A 6,403-nucleotide genomic window follows, 5' to 3' on the forward strand; every position below is an offset into this window, starting at 1 on the left:
ACTGGCTTTATTGAGAGCAAAATTGAAAATTATCTGAAATCTTAAAGATAAGCCTTACAAAATTTAAATTTGTTGTGGTTACTTAGCTGAAATAGAAAATACAAATTGACCTTTTAAAGTAGATTAGTGAAAACTTGTATTGGTGAAATATTTGACGTAATTATTGGGAGATTTAAAGTTATGCAAGTATTTATAGCTTCTTGCACTGACCTAGCCGAAATAATTGTTTAATTAAATTTTCAGCGAAAAACACAGTATGTCTTTAAAATGAAATCCCTTCATCTGATTTTGCTATTATAAATAATAAAAATTATATTCTTTAGTCTGGAAAGGTTTTTACTGTTTGTTTTATATACTTAGAGCTAAATCAGTTCAAACTCAGAGATGCTTTAAAAACAGATTGTTGGTCTTTTACTTCTGTGGCAGTTTATTTCTTCTATTTTCCTAGTGCTCAATATCTTAGGAAATAATTTTCATAGTAATTTAAAAAGTAAATGTCCTTCAAGACTTAAAATTAGTTCTCTATAGTTCCTCAAAATAGTCTAACAAGGAAGTTGATTGAAAATTCAGGTTTAATTACTGTTAAAATATGCCATGTGATTTATACGTATAAATTTGAAGAATAAATTGAAAAACACCAAAAAAAAAAGAAAATGAAACCAGTCAACTTGACTGTGTGGTACACTCCCGCTGGAAGGTGGGGGAAGACAGGTGCAGGACTCTTCCAGGCTTGGGGTTTTACTAGGTGACTAGGAAGGAGGAAGAGGTGTGTTTCCAAGGGTGGGGTTATATGGAGGAATCAGACCCTCTCCTACCTCCCCACCATCCATACACTGGGGATGCGCAGCAGCTCCTAGGACCCTGGATACCCCAAAGCTCAAGGGGTTGCTGGCCTCTCTTAAAAATAAGCCAGAAACCACATTACAGCTGGTGCACAAAACTGCCTGAGCCTGAGAAACAGGGAAAATGTCAGAGAAGGAAAAAGATGAAAGATGCTCTCCAAAGGCTGAATAGGGGGCCTTGCTCCTGTGCTAAAGTCATGTCCAACTCTGCGACCCCATGGACTGTAACCACCATGCTCCTCTGTCCATGGGATTCTCCAGGCAGGAAACTGGAGTGGGTAGCCATGCCCTCTTCCGTAGGGATCTTCCTGACCCAGGGATCAAACCCACGTCTCTTATGTCTCCTGCGTTGACAGGCAGGTTCTTTACCACCTGCTCCACCTAGGAAGCATGAAGGAAACTCAAGCTGACCCTGCCAAATTAAGGGGCTCTCCTGCCAGGGACTGGAATGGGGCTCTGAGTTCATGTCTGTACCTCAGACTTGCAGATGTGCAAAGGCCTCTCCTTGGTATCTACCAGCTCTGAACTCACACGTGCCATAGTTAGTTTAATTCTGACTTTATTATTTTTTAATATTAATTTATTTTAATTGGAGGCTAATTACTTTACAATATTGTAGTGTTTTTTTTGCCATACATTGACATGAATCAGCCATGGGTGTACATGTGTCCCCCATCCTGAACTCCCCTCCCACCTCCCTCCTGACTTTATTATTTTTAAAATTTTATTCATTTGATTTTGGCTGTGCTGGGTCTTCATTGCTGTGTGCAGGGCTTTCTCTAGTTGCAGTGAGCAGGGGCTGCTCTCTGGCTGTGGTGCACAGGCTTCTCATTGTACTGGCTTCTCTTGTTGCAGAGCAGGGGCTGTAGGTGTGAGGGCTTCAGTAGCTGTGGTGCACGAGCTTAGTTACCCCAAGGCATGTTCAATCTCCCTGGACCAGGGACTGAACCTGTGTCCTCTGTGTTGGCAGGTGGATTCTTCTCTTTTTCTTTTGGCAGGTGAATTCTTAACCACTGGACTACAGGGGAAGTCCTAATTATGACTTTGAGGGCTGGTTTTATGGAAATATTTCTTCTTTTTCTTTGCTCTTAGCTATATATATAATTTTCACCACGTGGCTTGTGGGATTTCAGTTCTAATTAGAGTTTTCATCTTTTTTGGATATATGCCCAGAAGTGGGATTGCTAAATTAAATGGTAACTCTATTTTAGTTTTTTACCCTTCATACTGTTCTGCATAGCAGCTACACCAATTATATTCCCACCAACAGTGTACAAGTGTTCCCCTTTCTCCACATCCTTTCCATCATTTGTTATTTGTAGAATCTTTGATGATGCCCATTCTGACCAGTATGAGGTGACAGCTCATGGTAGTTTTGATTTTATTTCACTAATAATTAGCAACATTATTAATCAGCACATTTTTCATGTTCTTCTTGGCCATCTGTATGTTTTCTTTGGAGAAATGTCTATTTAGGTCTTCTGCCCATTTTTTGACTGGGTTGTTTGTTTCTTGTTATTGAGCTATACAACCTGTTTATGTTTGGAAATTAAACCCTTGTTGATCATATCATTTGCAAATATTGTCTCCTCCTCCATAGGTTGTCTTTTCTTTTTGTTGATGGTTTCCTTTGCTGTGCAAAAGATTGTAAATTTCATTAGGTCCCATTTGTTTATTTTTGCTTTTATTTCCTTTGCTTTTCCTCTCCTCCATTTTTATCACCTTCTACCAAGGACTCCTATTGTCTGTATGTTACTGCTTCTACTTTTATCCTCTGTATCTTTTAGCTTCTCTTTTATATTATCTGTTCCTTTTTTCTGTTTTACTTTTGGGGAATTTCTGTCATTCTAGTTCATTAACTCACTCTTCAGCTAATTCATCCATTCAAGACATACCTTGAAAGTACATATAACACGTGTGCAGGCTCTTTAGGGTGACCCTGGAACACAAAAGGTAAGGGGCAGAAGGTGGAGATGCAAACTTTGTGTGGGACATGTCCCACAATATTTGAATATTGTTCTTTAGTCCAACTATTATATATTTAACCTAGTATCTCTTATTGGTTCTTTTTGATGTTTTTGTGTTCTTGTTTTGTAGTTCCAATTTCTTCCTTGTATCTTTTAACATGTTCATTAGTCTAATTTAAAAATCCTTATTCTGAAGATAATTCAGTGTGTAACTTCTCTCCTGAAAGTGGTGATGCCCTTAACCCGTGAGATCTAACACTGTCTTCAAGTCAATGTCTCCCAGCTGGTGTCACTGAAGTCAAAAGTGAAGTACTGAGAGCAGAGAAGGCTGCCGTACTACATCCTCTGGGGCATATTCTGTTCTGTCCATAGGTCCTGACAATTTCAGTGCGTGGGGAGCAGATAAGCCCCAGAGGGAGGCACCAGAGAAGCAGCCAGCCACTCCTCACCCCACAGAACAAGCTCTCCAGGCCTGCCTTCACACTTTGCTCTCCAGAGGGAAGCAGCATTAGAGGGACTCTGCCTTGCAACGTCATCCCTAAGGTCTGGGTGTTTGGAGCAGGAGATGATTAGGCAACTGGCAAAATCAGTGGGTCCTGACCTGTTTTTTCCAGTATCTCCCAAACACAGGAGATCTGGGCTGCCCTGATTTGACTCCAAAGACCTGGAGCAGAGATTAGAGTCCCTGCAGGTATGGGGCAGGTCCTATGGGTCCTAAGGGAATGGTAGGGGAGTACAGAACCCACTCCTCCATTTCCTTGTCCCCAGCACCCTGTAGACTCTCACACCCTCTCCTCTCTTGGGGAGGAGCCCGCAGGGTGCCTGACTGTGACCTGGCTTGGTATTTATCACCATGTCTGTTTACCTGTCTGTTCTGCTCCATGACAAAGCATATTTGTCTGGGCAGCCTCAGCACTTTGCTTAGAGTAAGAAGGACCAATCCCCGCCTCCCTTTTTTTCCTTCCTTTTTTTTTTTTTTTTTTAAATTGAAGTATAGTTGATTTACAGTATTGTGCCAATCTCTGCTATACAGCAGAGTGCCTCAGTTATATATATACTTTTTCATGTTCTTTTCCATTATGGTTTCTCCAAGGAGATTGGATATAGTTCCCTGGGCTATACAGTAAGACCTTGTTGTTAATCTATGCTATATATAATAGTTTGCATCTGCTAATCCCAAACTCCCAGTCCATCCCTCTCCCTCCCTGCAAGAAGGACCAGTTTTATTTCTACAGACCATGAGGCTTTAGAGTAAGGCTCAGAGTAACATTCTCATCCTCAGGAGATGTTGGGCTCAGATTTACACATAGCTGTTTGGCCCACCTTCCCAGATGAAAGGGGTTATATTTGCTGATTTCTGGGCAAACCCAAAGCGTGTCCCATAGAAGGTTCTGCCTCTTACCTTCTGTGTTCCGGGGTCACCCTGGAGAGCCTGCATACGTGTTATATGTACTTTGAGTGTATATCTTTAGGCATGGGCCCCTTATTTCACTATAAATTTTCACATGTGTGCGTGCTAAGTTGCTTCAGTTGTGTCCAACTCTGTGACACTGTGGACTGTAGCCCTCTAGGCTCCTCTGTCTATGGGATTCTCCAGGCAAGAATACTGGAGTGGGTTGCCATGCCCTCCTCCAGGGGATCTTCCCAACCCAGGGATTGAACCTAGGTCTCTGATAGTCTCCTACATCGGCAGGTAGGTTTTTTACAACTAGCGCTACCTGTGAAGCCCATAAATTTTCACATGAGAACACCCATCTTAAGACACCCGCTCACTGAGCCCACTGGTCAGAGCTTGGAGGCATGCTGCACAGCGCTGGCCTGAAATAGGAGTGGGGAGGGCAGAGCTGGAAGTGAGACAAGTGACTTATTTTGGGTGGGTGATGTGAGTCTGCGGGGGCGGGGGTGCGGTGGGCAGCCCCTTAGAGGAAATCTTTAGCACTTTACTGGAATCGGGCAGTCTCCACCTGCCTTCTTGTGGCTTTACAGAAGACAGGGGGGAGGTAGCAGGTGTATCAGCAGCTGGGGGAGGACCTGGAGGAGTGGAGGATGAGAGTGCAGACTCCTCCAGCCCCCACTGCCCCCCCCCAGCCCCCACTGCCACACCTCAGCCCCTGCTGCCCCTCCCCCATCACCACCTGTCTTCTGGCCTCTGGAGTTCTTTCTCTTTCTGAGCCCCCTGCTCAGGCCCTTGGGTGACTCAGGGCCTTCTTCCTTCCAGAGGTCCTGGCTGGCATGGGGGCAGGAGCCATACATTCCCAACTTTGCCAGCTTCTTCCAGGAAAAGCTTGGGAGAGGAGTAGAATTATCTAACAGGCCATAAGAGCGTCTGAGTTAAAGTATTGGCTGCAAAAAGAGAGCAGACTGCTTCAGCTTCTAAAGGAGATTATGCTCAGGCCTGATGTTCAGAAAGACAGCTTTCACAGGAGTGGAGGGGATGGGGTGCTGCTTCTCAGAAGCCAGGGGCAAGCAGGAGGGTTGGAGCTGCCAGCTAACTTGCCAAGGGGTTGGGGGGAGCCTGGTGTATGCAAAGGCTGAGGGTTCTGGTTGGTGGGCGGGGGGCATTCTCCCTGAGAAGTGAGGCCTTCTGTGGAAGACCCCTCAAAACCCTCTTTCCCCGCAAACACTGAAGCATCGCCTTCTGGACACAATGGTCAGTAGTTTCCACTCTGCCTCAGGGTGAGCAGAGCAGGTCTGAAGACTGGAAGTTGGAACACGGGCAGGCTCAGCAGACCCTCCATCCCAGTTCCTGCTCCAGAGCCTGCTGTGGGCGCCACGAACTTGCTCCTGCTTGAGGGGCAGGGTGCATGCCCAGCACCTCCATTCCTTCAGCACGTCATCTGTGCCTCCCAAACACTGGCCTTGAGGGGAGGGAAGTCTGCTAGTTTTCAGCTTTGCTCCCTCTCTTCTTTGGCCTGGAAATCCTAAAGAAAAAGATTGCCAGATTCTTTTTCAAATTCCAAACTTAGGTTTTTATAAAGATACCATAAACAAAAGGCGAAACAGCACTCTGAAAGACACTATTTATTGCAATCATAAAGAAAAATGATTACTTTTTAGAATATATAAAGCAACATTACCAGTTAGCAATATGAATAGGCAATGATGTGAACATGTAAAGTGAAGTTGCTCAGTCGTGTCAGAATTTCCTTCTTTTTCAGGGCTGAATAATATTTCATTGCATATGGTACAGTATTTTTGAAGGGTGACTTTGTAGTAATCACAAATTTCAGTGATGGCATTCTTTGATATCATTCCACTTCTAGTTATAACCTGAAAAAATATTTGCACATTTGAGATGAGACATTTACAAAGATGTTCATTGCAGCATTATTTATTTTTTGGCTGCACTGTGCAACATGGCCTTCCCTGGTGGCTCAGTGGTAAAGAACCCCCTGCCAAAGCAGGAGACATGGGTTCAATCCCTGGATTGGGAAGATTCCCCTGGAGAAGGAAATGGCAACCCACTCCAGTATTCTTGCCTGGGAAATCCCATGAACAGAGGAGCCTGGCAGGTTTCAGTCTATGTGGTCACAAAAGAATTGGACATGACTTAGTGAATAAACACCACCAACAATGAGGGATATGGGATCTCAG

Source organism: Bos indicus x Bos taurus, chromosome 19, assembly GCF_003369695.1.
Source record: "Bos indicus x Bos taurus breed Angus x Brahman F1 hybrid chromosome 19, Bos_hybrid_MaternalHap_v2.0, whole genome shotgun sequence".
NCBI classification, from domain to species: domain Eukaryota; kingdom Metazoa; phylum Chordata; class Mammalia; order Artiodactyla; family Bovidae; genus Bos; species Bos indicus x Bos taurus.